At 41.0% G+C, this 18385-nt stretch overlaps 1 pseudogene; it reads left to right on the top strand.

The window, feature by feature from the left end:
* Positions 1–12861: 12861 nt before the first annotated feature.
* On the top strand, positions 12862–14608 carry LOC138351683 (uncharacterized; annotated as a pseudogene).
* The last annotated feature ends 3777 nt before the right edge of the window (positions 14609–18385 follow it).

The following is an 18385-nucleotide window of genomic DNA, read 5'->3' as shown; positions in this document are numbered from 1 at the left end:
GTCGATCCAGGTAAAATTGAAGTTGCTTATTTCACTAACGCCTCAACTGGGGAGAAGCAGCGGATGACTGATATGAAGACGACTGGCATGAATACTTGTTTTAAACTAATGCTGGATGTCACATCAGTTAGTGAATACGTTTTGGATAATGTGGACATTAGGGTGCGGCTCGAACTTCAACCCGATAAATGGCTTATACTCAGCGATAATGAACATGCCAATTTTAAATACAATATAAAGTCTACACGTTTATGGGTGGATCGGGTATTGCCGTACCCTGAAGGATTAATAGCTGTTAATAAAGCCATGGTGCAGAACAATTCTCCTATTACGTATACTTTTAATAAAACTTTATACAAAACGTATATATTGGGCACAGGTCAGCGCTCGATAACAATGGACCAATTGTGGGAGACTGTTATACCAGAACATTTATATATGATCATCCTTGATATGGAGGACGTGTCTGGTGCATATAATCGCAACCCGCTTTATTTGGAAAACTGTGAGCTTAGTAAAGTATTAATATCACAGAATAGCACTAATATTGTCAATATTGGGTGCGACTTCCCTCACAACTGCGCCAAGTTGTATTACACAGCATTACAAGCCTTAGGCTTCGATAAAGACAATATATTGTCTTATGATACATATGTGAATGGTGGAACCATACTGGCCTTTAATTTACGACCTGAGGATATAGATGACACCATCCCGATTGAAAAAAATGGTAATCTGCGGATCGCTTTGGAATTTAAACGCGGTGTGGCTAGAAATAAAGTCATTCTAGTTTACGGGTCTACAACAGATGTGATCAGCATTAACGCGGATCGTCGCGTTATTTGTGATACGTGAGGATAAAATATTAATATGAATTGTTTGGAAATAAATGAGACGATCAGAAGTAATTTAGGTGATAAGGTAAACTATGTAGAATGTTTCCTAGCTGATGACGTAAGGAAAATAGCGACAAAAATACATAAAAAAAAGACCTGTGGTGTTCATAATCAACACTCTGGAGTCTGGTTCTCGTAATAAAATGGGGCATTGGATAACATTCTATGTAAATAAGGATGAAGGTAGAAGCGAGATAGTTATACTAGACAGCTATGCCAATCCTGCAATAGGAACATATTCAAGATATTTCGAAGAGTTTATGTCCTACTTCCAAGACTATACCCTATATATTATGAAGGAAAGGATTCAATCCATGAATGTTTACTTCTGTGGGAATTACACCGTTTATTTTGCCTATCATTTTTCCAGACTAAGCTTAGAGGCAGCCCTGCTTCACTTTGATGAAGCATTTAAATATGGTCAATTTCGCAAGAACGATGAAAAAGTGTTGAAATTCAGTTATGCTCGGATGAAAATGCCTGTGTGTAAGCAAACATTATGATTAAACGGTAATGATGACGGGTGTGAAACGCTGTGTGACGAAGTTGACTAGGATGATAGTGCGGTGGGTAATACTTTATGTTAGGATTGAATGATGAACATGTTAATGTCTGTATTTATTTATTTATTTTTACAACATTGACAACAAAACTCATAACCTTTTTCCTTCTTACAGATTGGATGGTTAACTAGGATGCCAGGAAGGTTCGATGGACTGAATGAAAGCCTTTCCTCATCTGTCTGCTAGCTAAACCATCAAGAAGAAATATTATTATTATTATTATTATTATCGTTGTAAATCGCCTAAGTGTTTAATAAAAAATAAATTTATATAATGTGTTTACTTTTCCCTCGTATTTTGCTCTTAAAAATGCTATTTGGGCAAAAGAATGATGTTACCACGATGGCCACGTTACGTTACAAGGGTGCATATATTCTTTGATTCACTAGCGTGAAAGCACAACATTCTGGCTATGGTGTGTGGCATGTCAAAACTCTCTCAAGAGGTTATCCAACACCTCCAAAGCAGACCTCCAGACCCACGGACTGAGTTGTGTGTGTGTGTGAAATTGTCAGGTGATAGATGCAGGCTGACACCTGTCGAGGGGGGAGCTTAGGGGAAGTGGGGTGGGAGGGGTTATCTTGAGATGATTTCGGGGCTTTTTTTTAGTGTCCCCGCGGCCCGGTCCTCGACCAGGCCTCCACCCCCAGGAAGCAGCCCGTGACAGCTGACTAACACCCAGGTACCTATTTTACTGCTAGGTAACAGGGGCATAGGGTGAAAGAAACTCTGCCCATTGTTTCTCGCCGGCGCCAGGGATCGTGTCGGAAAATCCGACACCATTTAATAATCATACAGATAATAGCTGTATTGTATAAACAAGTTACCCATAGAAAACGTAACTTGTAGTGGAATTACCGTCTATAGAAAACGGGATATCATCACCACACACTATTATAATTCATCACCTATTATGGTGGGAATTATTCTTAAATACATTAGAAATTTGGATTTTACCATCATAAAACATCTCATATAAATTAACTTAATTATCAATATTAAAGTAGAGTAAATGTGACCCTTCTATCACTTTCTGTCATGTGGACAATGTAGGCCAGGCGTCAGTGGAGGAAGGAGGGCAGCCATGGTTTATACTAGACCAGAGGCTCACACGGGAGCAAATTCGGCTCCTGTTAAATTTACTTGGACGTAGTGTTATGGAAACCAAAGGTGTACCATTGTCAACACGCTGTCAACTAATCAAGTTAAGTGTTCTTTCCGAAACCCGTTTATTTTCATTTATGGCCATTAATGTCATTATATAGGGTGACCCGGTTAGAGCACGTGGGAGCCTCAAACTAAAGGTAATTAAGCCAGGTCTTTAAGGTTCCATGTATAGTGTTTTCTCTGATATAGCTTGTCATATATAGAATCTGGTTTTACAGCTAGCGCCCTTTTGACAGGTCAAGACGAGGAAGCAAGATTTTGTGCACCAGTTACTGGGTGATGGAAGCTACCTCAAAGAGGATAATTTGGTGTCTCCACCCTAGTTATACCTGGTGGACTAACCTGCTGTACTATAAGATAAGAAACCTCTTCAATGTATGTAGTCTATTACTGTAGTTTGATTGGCTGCATATATATTAATTTAATAAACCCCCCTAATGTGTAGAGGATCGATTTGTGAGATTAAGAGATTATTGCAGAAATACAGTCCACTCATTATCATACAAATTGCTATCGAAGTATATAAATTAACGTAAATATAAATTCATATAAATTAAATAAATATAAATCTCACAGGTCGGTTCCCACATTAATTGGTCCTTCGAACCGGATGACGGATTATTTGATCCTTTGAACCCACATTTGGTCATCTTAGTACTGGATGAACCAGTTAACCAGTGGATTCATTAAATATACTAGTGCAGTGTTATTTAAACAAAGCCAGCAGTCAATGACGGCGGCGTTGACTCGTGCGAGTTCACGAGCCCCGCTCAGTTCAGATCAGCTTCGTCAGCGGTTTCATGCACACCCACAGATTTGGTGGCGTGTTATTCTGTGAAATGACAGCGCTAATATAGAAGCCAGCCAAATTAGTGACTGTGTCGCGAGATTGTTCACGGATTTCGTGGTGTTACATTTCGCGAGAGATTATCTACGAATTTTGTGGAGTTTATTTCGCGAGGTCACTAATAATATTTAATACTTCTAGATAATATTAGAAGTTTCATAGAGGCTAATTAAGAGGCTATTATCAATAATTGTGTATATTATTTCTTCAAAATAGAGAATTATTTAATATAAATTGCACTAGTGATCACAGTATAATATTTACTAATTGCCAACCCACAACAGGGTAGGATATTAACATTGACTAGTTGAACTATTATCGTTCATCCTAGTCCCATTATTACCATAGTCAGTTGTACTATATTCAACAACCTAACACCATTAATGAATGGTCCAGACCCTATTTTGGGTGTAATTTTTATCAACTCGAGTTGAGTTGTATATATAATAATTTACTTATGATCATTACACCTTTGAGTGATTAATTAGTGTCTCTACCATCCTAGGGTGATATAGAAGAGCTAACCTAAAGGTACTTCCAGTGACACTGGTTTATCACTCAAATCATTAGTGTGTATGCTTGTATATATATATAATGTGTATTAATTTTAAGGGCTAACCTCTAGTAGAGGCAGGATTATTGCCTAGTGAGTGCAGAATTTACCCTAGGCTACCATCAGTACTTGCTCACAATTTATGAGCCAGTGGTGCTCAATTAACAAGTCACCATGACTAATCCACAGAAAGCAAAGCGTGCTTTAATAGCAAGCAAACGCCAACTAACAAGGGATCTCAACCAATATGAACAGTTGTTATATGAGCCTGTAATTAATTATCATCGGTTGAAAATACCACTGTTACAGATTCAAACCCAATTGCATATATTGAAAGCAAATAGGAAATCTTACCAAAATCAGGTCCACGACGACGACATAGTAGTTGAAGATGTGGAACCATTCCTGTCTGACCTAGCACAATATGAAGAAGAAACTCAAGCCAGGTTGGAACATTTACACAGGATAATTGAATCAGAACAAATAGCAAGTACACCAAATAAAGTAGATAATGTTATGGATGATCTGGATCTTTTTGAGAATAAATGTAAAGCCAGATTAGATCCTTTAATCAACAAGGATAAAGCTTCACCCAGTAAAGCTTCACCCACTACAGCTTCACCCAATATTATACCACCAGAAATTAAGCAGTTCTCAGACAATTTATCCACAGTCTCTGTGAATTCTGAAAACCCAATACCTGAGGCCACTAAGTTAACATGCCTCCAAACTAGAGGTGAAGCTGAACCAGTAGTAGAAAATGTAAATGAAAATAGCGACAGCACTAATTTCCCAGTCCAGCTTCCTAGGAATAATGCTGGCAATGAGAAAACTGTCATACATCTAGTACTACAATTGCTGGATTTACCTCAACCTGATCAGACTGCTGACTCATTACAATCCTTCAGCATGGAGTTTGAGTCACTACTAAGAACATTCAGACTTAAGGTTGATATAACTACTAGTGAATGGATGACCAAAGTAGTCCTTCAACGAAAATTGTCCAGCGATATACTAGATGAATTATATGCACATCAACATAACACCATTCTGACAGTACAGGACATCACTGAAGGTTTACATTCCATCATAAACAAACGACGAGCAAATGAGGAAGTTAAAGCCTCATGCAAGCCTTCAGAAATAGAAAATAAGAGTCAATTAAAGGGTAAAACAACTACCCCAAATAAACATCAGTCAATTACTCTAACATCAAGTTGCAGAAAATCTGACAATGCAGCAGCAACCTCCAAGCCTACTGTTACTAGTTCACCCAAACCGGTAACTTCCAAACGTGCAGTAGGCTGGGGGACATGTATGTTCTGCAAAAGGAAACATTCAACATACTGTTGTGCTAATTATCCAACCAGAGACACTCGTATGGAGCGACTCCAGGAATTAGGGAGATGTGCAAGGTGTCTCAAGTCACACAACATAGACTATTGTGATACCCAATTCAACACCTGCAACAGGTGTAGAAGAGGTAGGCACCATGCAGCACTGTGCAAATATACGAAATTAACGTATTCAAGACCCAAGGTGGAAGATAGCATTCCCACCACAGGACAGTACTGCAAGGTGCAACAAACAAAGAGTGTCCAATCGGCAAAGTCTAAAGGTAATACGACTTTGCCTACTGCCCAAATTACCATCCTGAATAAGAGGGCCAAGGTCCATACCCGTGGGTTGTTTGACCAAGGATCCCAGAGAACATATATCACCAAAAAGTTGGCAGATGAACTACAATTAAGGCCTGTAGCCCAGATGTCATTCAACATCTCAGGGTTTGTAACAGATGCAGGACCTCAAGTCTACCAGGTGGTACAACCATCAGTACGTTTAGGCAGGTACGTCTGTAGAGTACAAGCCATTGTGGTGGACAAAATACCAGTAGACCTACAAGTTCAAGGTCTGAGATCAACAGCCAAATTCCTGAGAAATAGAGGAATAAAATTGGCAGATAATATTAAGTCTGATCACCTTACCGACTTCGGTCTCCTTGTAGGGACAGACTATTGTCATCGATTCATCGGTAGCCCTACTAAATATCAGGGTATAACCATGTTAAACTCTGCAGGAGGTAAATTACTCTCAGGCCCAGTTTCAAGCCTGAGGAGACCTATGCCTGCAGATAAACAATACTAGTAGAAATCTAAATTTGTCAGCTGATTATATTTCTCCAGTAGCAATATACTAAGGAGATTACAGCTGACTATAGTAACAGAGGTTGATGTTAGTATCATCATTTAAAGCTGAAGATGAGTTCATGAGGCCTCAGTGGCAAATCAGTGAACAGTAGCCTAAAACAGCTACAAGTCACTGCGACCAATGTCACTGAACCCACTGCAGTCTCAGAACCATACTTTACTTTAATGATGAGCCATTCAATCTTCTGAATCAATTAACTAAATTAAACCCCAATAAATCTGATGACTGATTTGATACATTTATTATTTAATCAAGATGTATTCCATGGGCCTCAGTGTTTATATATCAGTGACCAGTTACCTGAAGAAACTTCAAGTTATATCTAATGTCACTGATCTCACTGCAGTCCCTGAATCATACTTGACTATAGTACTTGATCACATCCAGTCTTCTGGGTTAAATAATATGTAATTAGGCTTGAATATTAGCCTTACAAGAGTTGACAGGGAAATGAAATTGCATTAGACTTCTAACCCCTGCAACTCTAGTACGGGACATCCGTCCTGTACGAACAGACACACAAATGTGTGATTACTAACTACTAACATCAAATTAATCAAATAATTCGAAGGAGGAGTATCGGTGTTCGTCTGTTCTAAAGAGGACTTCGACCCGTGAGCAGCCCCCTGGGGAATTATGTCGGAAAATCCGACACCATTTAATAATCATACAGATAATAGCTGTATTGTATAAACAAGTTACCCATAGAAAACGTAACTTGTAGTGGAATTACCGTCTATAGAAAACGGGATATCATCACCACACACTATTATAATTCACCACCTATTATGGTGGGAATTATTCTTAAATACATTAGTCTTTGGACTTTACCATCATAAAACATCTCATATAAATTAACTTAATTATCAATATTAAAGTAGAGTAAATGTGACCCTTCTATCACTTTCTGTCATGTGGACAATGTAGGCCAGGTGTCAGTGGAGGAAGGAGGGCAGCCATGGTTTATACTAGACCAGAGGCTCACACGGGAGCAAATTCGGCTCCTGTTAATTTTACTTGGACGTAGTGTTATGGAAACCAAAGGTGTACCATTGTCAACACGCTGTCAACTAATCAAGTTAAGTGTTCTTTCCGAAACCCGTTTATTTTCATTTATGGCCATTAATGTCATTATATAGGGTGACCCGGTTAGAGCACGTGGGAGCCTCAAACTAAAGGTAATTAAGCCAGGTCTTTAAGGTTCCATGTATAGTGTTTTCTCTGATATAGCTTGTCATATATAGAATCTGGCTTTACAGCTAGCGCCCTTTTGACAGGTCAAGACGAGGAAGCAAGATTTTGTGCACCAGTTACTGGGTGATGGAAGCTACCTCAAAGAGGATAATTTGGTGTCTCCACCCTAGTTATACCTGGTGGACTAACCTGCTGTACTATAAGATAAGGAACCTCTTCAATGTATGTAGTCTATTACTGTAGTTTGATTGGCTGCATATATATTAATTTAATAAACCCCCCTAATGTGTAGAGGATCGATTTGTGAGATTAAGAGATTATTGCAGAAATACAGTCCACTCATTATCATACAAATTGCTATCGAAGTATATAAATTAACGTAAATATAAATTCATATAAATTAAATAAATATAAATCTCACAGGTCGGTTCCCACAGATCGAACCCGGGACCACAGGATCACAAGTCCAGCGTGCTGTCCGCTCGGCTGACCGGCTCCCTGGGGAGCCTCCCGGGGGAGGACATATGACCCCAGCAGCTACTGCGAGTTACTGATCAGTTAACCGCGAAACGTCGTATAGTACGCAGGGGGTGTGAACAGCTCCCAGATTCTCCTGCACCCTTTGAAAAAACAATTAAGGATAATGGACCACATCCGCCCTGGTGCAGCTCCCATCACGACCCCGTCTGACACCTAGAAAAATAATGACTCCACTGTCAAAACAAAAACCGCAAATAGCTGTTCCCTCCCTTCCTCTCTTTCTTCCCTTCCCATCTTAAGTGCCTTGCTCTCTCTCCTACCCTCTCAGGACCCTCTCAGGTCGAGGGGAAGCCCCCTCCCTCACTTCTCAACATATCCGGGGGATCATGTAGGGACCCCCCCCCCTCCATCCTTTACATAGCCTACATACTCTCATCTATTGATCGATCTATATATATATATATATAAATATATATATATATATATATATATATATATATATATATATATATATATATATATATATATATATATATATATCTACACACAGGATTAACTCTATGACAAACACCCATACATATTCATCTACTCTTCTTCTCCTCTTCACCATTCCTCTCCTCTTCTCTTCCTCTCCCCACATACCCCAAATACAACCACCACATAGTCTCCTACCCTGACCCCAAAATAACCCCAAGTCAAAGGCCCCGCGTAACTGCACACCAGACGTCGACACGTGTCATACATCCGGGGTATCCCCCATATACCTTGAGGACTACATACCAGGCCTTCACGTGAGCAGGGGGGCTTAATGAGCTCACCTGTTCAGGTGCCGCAGACGGTCGTAGTCCTCAACCACACTAATCACTCTCACTCTCTCTCCCACACTCTCACTCACTCTCCCACACTCTCCCACACTCTCCCACACTCTCCCACACTCTCACTCACTCTCCCACACTCTCACTCACTCTACAATTTCATTGACTGAAATTTGCATAGATTTTACGTTCAAAAGACGACTTTATATAAATAGTTATGGTGTCACCATTCTGCTACCAAATGAAAACGTCAGAAAACGTTTGTGTTTGCTGGGACGTGGATCAAGTATGTGAATCTTGAGCAGTGGATCAAGTATGTGATAGTAGAGCAGTGGATCAAGTATGTGGTTGTAGAGCAGAAGATTAAATATATGATAGTAGAGAACTGAATCAAGTATGTGATTGTAGACCAGTGAATCTTGAATGGGATAATAGAGCAGTGGATCAAATGTGATTGTAGAACAGTGGATCAATTACTTGATGGTATAGCAATGGATCAAGTATTTGATGGTAGAGCAGTGAATCAAGTATGTGATAGAGCAGTGATAAATAATTTGATGGTATTGCAGTGGATAAAGTATGTGATTGTTGTGTTGTGATAAATTATGTGATGGTAGAGCAGTGGATCAAGTATGTAATGGTAGAGAAGTGGATCAGTTATTTGATGGTAGAGCAGTGAATCAAGAATGTGATAGTAGAGCAATGATAAATTATTTGATGGTAGAGCAGTGGATCAATTATGTGATGGTCGAGCAGTGGATCAAGTATATGATGGTAGAGGAGTGGATCAAGTATGTGATTGTAGAACAGTGGATTAATTATAAGAGTAGAGAAGTAAATCAAGAATGTGATGGTAGAACAGTCGATCAATTATTTGATGGTTGAGCATTGAATAACTTATATGACGGTAGAGCAGTGAATATAATGTGATGATAGAGCAGTGAATATAATGTGATGGTAGAGCAGTGAATAAAATATTTTATGGTAGAGTAGTGAATCAACTATGTGATGGTAGACCAGTAAATCAATTATATGATGGTAGGGCAGTGATCCACTACCCTACCATCATGTTTGTGATGGTGGAGCAGTGGATAAATTACTAGATGGTCGAGCAGTGAATCAAGTATGTGATGGTAGACCAGTGAATCAAGAATGTGATAATAGAGCAGTGAATCAAGTATATGATGGTAGATCAGTGACACTGTATTTGATGGTAGAGCAGTGGATCATATATGAGATGATAGAGCAGTGAATCAAGAATGTGATAGTAGAGCAGTGATAAATTATTTGATGGTAGAGCAGTGATAAATTATTTGATGGTAGAGCAGTGATAAATTATTTGATGGTAGAGCAGTGGATCATATATGAGATGGTAGAGCAGTGAATCAAGAATGTGATAGTAGAGCAGTGATAAATTATTTGATGGTAGAGCAGTGATAAATTATTTGATGGTAGAGCAGTGGATCAATTATGTGATGGTCGAGCAGTGAATCAATTACATAATGGAAGAGCAGTGAATCAAGTACATAATGGAAGAGCAGTGAATCAAGTATGTGGTTGAAGAGCAGTGGATTAATTATGTGATAGTAGAGAAGTTAATCAATATGTGATGGTAGACTAGTGAATCAAGAATGTGATAATAGAGCAGTGAATCAAGTATGTAATGGAAGAGCAGTGACAATTTATTTGATGGTAGAGCAATGATAAATTATTTGATGGTAGAGATGTGGATCAAGTATGTGATGGTAGAGCAGTCTATGAAGTATATGATGGTGGAGCAGTGGATCAATTACTTCATGGTAGAACAGTGAATCACGTATATGATTGTAGAGCAGTAATACAATTAAATGATTGTAGAGCAGTGAATCTATTAAATGATTGTAGAGCAGTGAATCAAGTATGTGATATTAGAGCAGTGGATCAATTATTTGATGGTTGAACAGTGAATCAAGTATATGGTTGTAGAGTAGTGAATCAAGTATATGATGATAGAGCAGTGGATCAAGTATGTGATTGTAGAGCAGTGGATTAAGTATGTGATGGTAGAGAAGTGGATCAAGTATGTGATAGTAGAGCAGTGCATCATTTATCGGATGGTAAAGCAGTCGTTGAAGTAAGTGATGTTAGAGTAGTGGATCAAGTATTAAATGGTTGAGCTGTGGATCGAGTATGTGACGGTAGAACAGTGGAACAAGTATGTGGTGGTGGAGCAGTGGATCAAGTATGTCATGGTAGAGCAGTGGATAATGTATGTGATGGTAGAGCAGTGTATCAAGTTTGTTATAGTAGAGCATTGGATCAAGTATGTGAGGGTACCTCATGCCATGCTTCTTCTTCCACTAGGATTTCCTTCTCCTTATCTATCTCTTGCCTATTTATTGCCTTCGTTTCCTCTCCTCATCACAATTAACTTGACAATAATCCAGGACGGACCGAAACGTCGTCGTCCCTTCACTTTCTAGTGTGTGGTTTGGTCAACATATTTCAGCCACGTTATTGTGACTCCTCGTCTGGATATGGATGCCACACAAAAGCGTCTTTCCCTGTTTAATTTCTTCGATGCTCTACCTTCCTTTAAACAGCCTTTTAACGCCTTTGAGTCTTCCCTTCTTGCCGCCAAGCGTCAAAAGAACCAGCTCGGGTTTCTTAAAGACTGTCTTGTGGAGCAAGTTCTACCTCTTTCCTTATCTCACTTTCACCTGTTCAACAGCTCGGGTTTTTCTTTTCCTGAACATACCACCTTCTTCTTCAAAAACTTATTCGTGCTACCTCCTTGCAATTTGAAGATGCTTTTCTAATAGTACGTCAACATCAATCTTTTCTGTCTTCTCTTCCCAGTGATCTATGCAATATCCTATTTCCCATTACATTTGACACTGCTCACCACTCCTCTTCCCACCACTCCTCTACACTACACAACAAACTTCCGCACCTGATTTCTGTGGGAAAACCCTAGCAGGCATTAATTTATTTTTATTCTATTTTTTGTTACTTGAATATTGTTTTGTTATGGTTCTTAGTGGACTGTATATTTTGATTCAGCCTGCCAGACCTTATCTGCACAAAGTTGGAGGGACAATTGTAGCTTATACCACTATCAGTGGATACAGGATGAACTACAAATTGTTTGCCTTTTGTAAAATATTAATTATACCACATATGGTGGCCTAATCTACAATATTAATATTACTACAGATATCTACTGTATTAAAAATGTGTAAAGTCTTAGCTGAGTGGTTGATATAGCCGATTAGGCTGGATATGTTGTTCAACATCTGTTTACGGTGTGGCACATATACTTCAGGGTGCCACTTAATGGCAGCTAACTCAGTGGCACTTTGTTCAGCTGGGCAGTAATAAACTTCACTGTTTGTGTACCAGCTCAGCTTCTTATCTTCAAATCACAAGCTTACCTGCCGAATGTATAACATTAGTGATGGCACATTAACAAATAAAGCACAGGTGTGATATGAAATATTTGCGTAGTGTAATGCTGAGTAAACTCACTTTATTTGGGGTTTTAATCCCACAGTATAACCACCAGATCTATCTAAAACAGTAAATGGCCAAATACATGAAATAGATACTTGGTAAGACAGATACTCAGGTATTTCTATTATTGTAGAGGTTGCTGTGGCTGGATCACTGCTGGGCAGTCTATTTCAGGTCTTTGCAGTGCCGTGTAAGCGTCCTTCAAGGAGACATTCTACTCCTTTCCTCTGTGTTTACAAGTGTACATGACTGGCTCCCTGCTCCCAGAGCTGGCGTCCCAACAACGTTTTTGCTGGTTCTATTTATGTGTTAAGCAATAGGGAGTAAAGCTATATTCCTTGTGTACTAAATTAAATTCAGTCTTAGTGAATACTATTTTATTTAGTTTAAACACTAGACTGAAGTTTTGAAAGAAATGAGAGTTAATATTTTCCGTGTTGGGTGATGACGTCACGGAACACACATTCTCTTTTTTTCTTTAAAGGGTAACTTATGATGACATGTTTGTTTCCGACAATTTCCAACAGTCCTTGGGCTAAATACTCTCTCTCTCTCTGACTGTGTTACCAACCTTTCATCTTCCCCTCTTTCTAGGCACCAGCAAGTTCTTCTCTGACTTGGTCTTTCTTTTGCTACTTACCTTGGCTGTGGCATTGACCTCATTAGTTCCTTTGACAAGTTTGTCAGTTCTAACTCTAGTACTCTTTCGGACCTGTCTGCCTTTAGATGAGCCCTTATCCCCGTTCTTGACAGCTTGTTTTCTAAAAATCACCACCTTCCTCGTTGTGTCCAGTTTGCCCTTGCATCCCTGAAATCTAACAACTCTATTCTTATCCTTCCTTCCGACAAAGGCAATTCGGTGTATGTCCTTGACCGTGAGGACTACCTCCAGAAAGCAGATGTCTTGCTCTCTGACTCCCGCACATATGCCCTTCTGACTTCTAACCCTTTGGATCACCTTAAAACTTCCTTCAACCGCAAACTAAGACAGCACTCTAGTCTTTGTCTTCCTGACTTTGATCTCATTAAACGTTTCCATGTCATCTGCCTTTCTGCCCTTCTCTTCCTTATTTTTTTGGTCTACTCATAAACCTAGTGTTCCTCTTCGTCCTATCATTTCATCACGGGGCTCTGTCGGTTATACTCTTGCCTCCTAGTTTGCTAAAACTCTGACGCCTTACCTTGGCACTTTTTCTCCTGCCCACCTTCGTCACTCTCAGGACTTCATAGAAAGACTGCGCCTATAGTCCTCCTGTAAGATGCTTAGTCTTGATGTCGACTCTCTGTTCACTAATGTTCTCCTCGATGACAGCCTCTCTTTCCTTAGAGGGCGACTGAGGGTCTTCTTCCTCTCCCGCTTCCCACTGGCGTTTTCCTTGAACTCATTAGACTCTGTGTTGACTCTAACTCTTTCTCTTTCAACGGTAAATATTACACTCAAACTTTCGGTGTCGCTATGGGTTCCTCTCTCCCCTATTCTTGCCAATTTCTACATGGAATACTTCTAAACTGTTCTTCCTTCTATTGATGCTCGTCCCTCTCTCTGGCTTAGCTATGTTGATGACATTTTTCCTTTATGGCTTCATGACCTTAGTCTTTTCCAGCCATTCTTCTCCTCTCTTAACAATCTGGTTCCTTCCATACATTTCAAAGTTGAATGGGAATCTAATTCCCTCCTTCCTTTTCTTGTCGTTCACGTTCACAGCTCTGTGTCCGGGTTCTCTTTCTCTATCTACCGCAAACCCATGCATAGTGTCATGTACATTTGCTTCCTTTTCTACCATCCTCCTTCTGTTAAGAAAAGTGTCCTCGTCTCTCTCTCTCTTTTCCTCCGTGCTTTACGCATCAGCGACCCTCAGTTTCTTGATTTTGAAATTGCCTTTATCTACAATTCATTCTCTCGCCTTGGTTACCCTATGCATTTTATTGACTGTGCCTATTCAGAAGCTAAACGAACTTTCTTTCATCCTAAACCTGCTTTCAACACTAGTAGCACTGTGCTCTGCCTTCCCTTCATATCTGAACTCAAAACTTTTACTAATTCCTGTCGTCCTCTTGACATTAAACTCGCCTTTCGATAAACTAACACACTTCGTAGCAATCTAGTTCACACTGCTCCTCCTGCTTCTAATGCCGCTGGTGTCTACTCTATTTCCTGTTTGTCTTGTCCTCTCCAATACTTTGGCGAAACTGGCCGTACACTCAATGACAGACTTAAAGAACTCAAAAGAAGTGTTAAGTCTGCAGACACAAACAATGTTCTCTTCCGTCATGTTAGGGATTCTAATCATTCTATTGATTGGTCTTCCTCCAAAACAATCTTTCCTGCCTCTACTCTACACAGACGCCGTCTTGTTGAATCGGCTCTAATACACAATGTACCCAACATGAACTTGAGTCCTGGCTTTGTTGCTGTTGACTCTTCCCTTTCACAGTATATACGCAAATACTCTAAACTTTCTAACAAACGTAACCTAACATTACCCCTACCCTTACCCTTATCTTTCCGTTTATCTTTCTTTCTTTTTCTTTCCATTGTTTTCTCTTACGATCCCTTTTTTATTCCTATTACTATTCCCTGTATTACACCTTGCTTTTTCTTCCTCTTAGTTTTCCTTCTCCTCACCTCTCTCTTGCCTATTTATTGCCTTCGCCTCCTTCCCTCATCTTACGGGCTCACTATAGCCCGTGCTACTTGGACACTTCGTTCTGAGTTGCTAAATCTGAAACAACAACTTCCCTCATCACAATCGACTTACGAATGGTCCAGGACAGACCGAAACATCATCGTCCCTTCAATTAATCCACCGTCAGTGGATCAAGTATGTGATGGTGGAGCAGTGGATCAATTATGTGATGATAGTGAAGTGGATCAAGTATGTGGTGGTGGAGAAGTGGATCAATTATGTGATGATAGTGAAGTGGATCAAGTATGTGGTGGTGGAGAAGTGGATCAATTATGTGATGATAGTGAAGTGGATCAAGTATGTGGTGGTGGAGAAGTGGATCAATTATGTGATGATAGTGAAGTGGATCAAGTATGTGGTGGTGGAAAAGTGGATCAAAGATGTCATGGTAAAGCAGTGTATCAACTATGTAATGGAAGAGCAATAGATCAAGTATGTAAGTTTGTGATGGTAGATCAGTGGATCAATTATGTAATTGCAGAACAATGGATCAAATATGTCATGATAGAGCAGTGGATCATTTATACGATGATAGAGCAGTGGACCATTTATACGGTGGTAGAGCAGTGTATCAAGTGTTTAATGCCTGAGCATCGGATCAAGAATGTGGTGGTAGAGCAATAGAGGGGAAGGAGAGAGGGCGATTTAGAGATTGGAAGGGGGAGAGGGGGAGATGGAGATGTGGAGGGGGAGAGGGGGAGGAAGAGGGGGGGAAGACGCGTGAAAGGGATGGAAAATGGGGGAAGAAAGTTTAGATAGTAAGAGAGGAGAAGAAAGTATCATCTCAAATGGTATCCTGGTTAACACGAACGAGTATCCTTGCAGGGAACTGTGGTTTACCTGGACGAGTAGAGTATCTTCCTGGAAACTGTGGTTTACCTGGAGGAGTAGAGTATCCTGCCGTTCCTGTAGAGTCGTATGAACTTGTTGGGCGTAGTGATGAGGTGGACGTAGCTCTGCTTGCCGTTGTAGATGAAGGTGTCGGGTTTCCACAGCTTGTCCAGCACCGCCAGGGACAGTGTGAAGGCCTCGTCCAGGTGCGAGAACGCCAGGCGCTCGTCCACCCACGACTGCCTGAAGTAGCAGTCCATGGAGTAGGTCTGTGGGAGGTGGAGGAGCACATGGAGTATTTCTGTGGGAGGTGAAGGAGCACATGGAGTAGGTCTGTGGGAGGTGGAGGAGCACATGGAGTATGTCGGAAAATCCGACACCATTTAATAATCATACAGATAATAGCTGTATTGTACCAACAAATTACCCATAGAAAACGTAACTTGTAGTGGAATTACCATCTAAAGAAAACGGGATATCATCACCACATACCATTATAATTCACCAGCTATTCTGCTGGGAATTATTCTTAAATACATTAGTCTTTGGACTTTACCATCATAAAAACATCTTATATAAATTAACTTAATTATCAATATTAAAGTAGAGTAAATGTGACCCTTCTATCACTTTCTGAAATCTGGACAAAGTAGGCTAGGCGTCAGGGAGGAAGGAGGGAGCCATTGTTGTGTCACCTCCGAGACGTGTGGAGCAAATTTAGCTCCTATCATATCTGGACAATGTCGGCCAGTAACGTCAATAGTATGGAGTGTTAAACAGCCATTGTTTATATTGAGACCAGAGGCTCACACGGGAGCAAATTCGGCTCCTGTTAATTTTACTTGGACGTAGTGTTATGGAACCCAAAGGTGTACCATTGTCAACACGCTGTCTACAAATTCAAGTTAAGTGTCTATCCGAAACCCGTTTATCATTCATTTATGGCCATTAATGTCAGGATATAGGGTGATCCGGTTAGATCACGTGGAAGCCTCAAACTAAAGGTAATTAAGCCAGGTCTTCATTGTTCCATGTACTGTATAGTGTTTTCTCTGAAATACTTGTCATATATAGGATTCTGGCTTCACAGCTAGCGCACTTTTGACAGGTCAAGACGAGGAAGGAAGATTTTGTGCACCAGTTACTGGGTGATATGGAAGCTACCTCAAAGAGGATAATTTGGTGTCTACACCCTAGTTATACCTGGTGGACTAGCCTGCTGTACTATAAGATAAGGAACCTCTTCAATGTATGTAGTTAATACTGTAGTTTGATTGGCTGCATATATATAAATATAAACCCCCCCTAATGTGTAGAGGATCGATTTGTGAGATTATGAGATTATTGCAGAAATACAGTCCACTTATCATTATACAAATTGCTATCGAAGTATATAAATTAACGTAAATATAAATTCATATAAATTAAATAAATATAAAGCTCTCAGGTCGGTCCCCACAGAGTAGGTGTGTGGGAGGTGGAGGAGCACGTGGAGTATTTCTGTGGGAGGTGGAGGAGCACATGGAATAGATCCGTGGGAGGTGGAGGAGCACATGGAATAGATCCGTGGGAGGTGGAAGAGCACATGGAGTAGGTCTGTGGGAGGTGGAGGAGCACATAGAGTATTTCTGTGGGAGGTGGAGGAGCACATGGAGTATTTCTGTGGGAGGTGGAAGGGCACATGGAGTAGGTCTGTGGGAGGTGGAGGAGCACATGGAATAGATCTGTGGGAAGTAGAGGAGCACGTGGAGTATTTCTGTGGGAGGTGGAGGAGCACATGGAATAGGACTGTGGGAGGTGGAGGAGCACGTGGAGGATTTCTGTGGGAGGTGGAGGAGCACATGGAATAGGACTGTGGGAGGTGGAGGAGCACGTGGAGGATTTCTGTGGGAGGTGGAGGAGCACATGGAGTAGGTCTGTGGGAGGTGGAGGAGCACGTGGAGTATTTCTGTGGGAGGTGGAGGAGCACGTGGAGTATTTCTGTGGGAGGTGGAGGAGCACATGGAGTAGATCTGTGGGAGGTGGAAGAGCACATGGAGTAGGTCTGTGGGAGGTGGAGGAGCACATGGAGTAGATCTGTGGGAGGTGGAGGAGCACATGGAGTAGGTCTGTGGGAGGTGGAGGAGCACATGGAGTAGGTCTGTGGGAGGTGGAGGAGCACGTGGAGTATTTCTGTGGGAGGTGGAGGAGCACGTGGAGTATTTCTGTGGGAGGTGGAGGAGCACATGGAGTAGATCTGTGGGAGGTGGAAGAGCACATGGAGTAGGTCTGTGGGAGGTGGAGGAGCACATGGAGTATTTCTGTGGGAGGTGGAGGAGGAGGAGCACATGGAGTAGATCTGTGGGAGGTGGAGGAGCACATGGAATATATCTGTGGGAGGTGGAGAAGCACATGGAATAGATCTGTGGGAGGTGGAGGAGCACATGGAATAGATCTGTGGGAGGTGGAGGAGCACATGGAATAGATCTGTGGGAGGTGGAGGAGCACGTGGAGTATTTCTGTGGGAGGTGGAGGAGCACATGGAGTAGATCTGTGGGAGGTGGAGGAGCACGTGGAGTATTTCTGTGGGAGGTGGAAGAGCACATGGAGTAGGTCTGTGGGAGGTGGAGGAGCACATGGAGTAGATCTGTGGGAGGTGGAGGAGCACATGGA

Source organism: Procambarus clarkii, chromosome 50, assembly GCF_040958095.1.
Source record: "Procambarus clarkii isolate CNS0578487 chromosome 50, FALCON_Pclarkii_2.0, whole genome shotgun sequence".
NCBI classification, from domain to species: Eukaryota; Metazoa; Arthropoda; class Malacostraca; order Decapoda; family Cambaridae; genus Procambarus; species Procambarus clarkii.
This window is presented reverse-complemented; position numbering and strand designations above follow the sequence as displayed.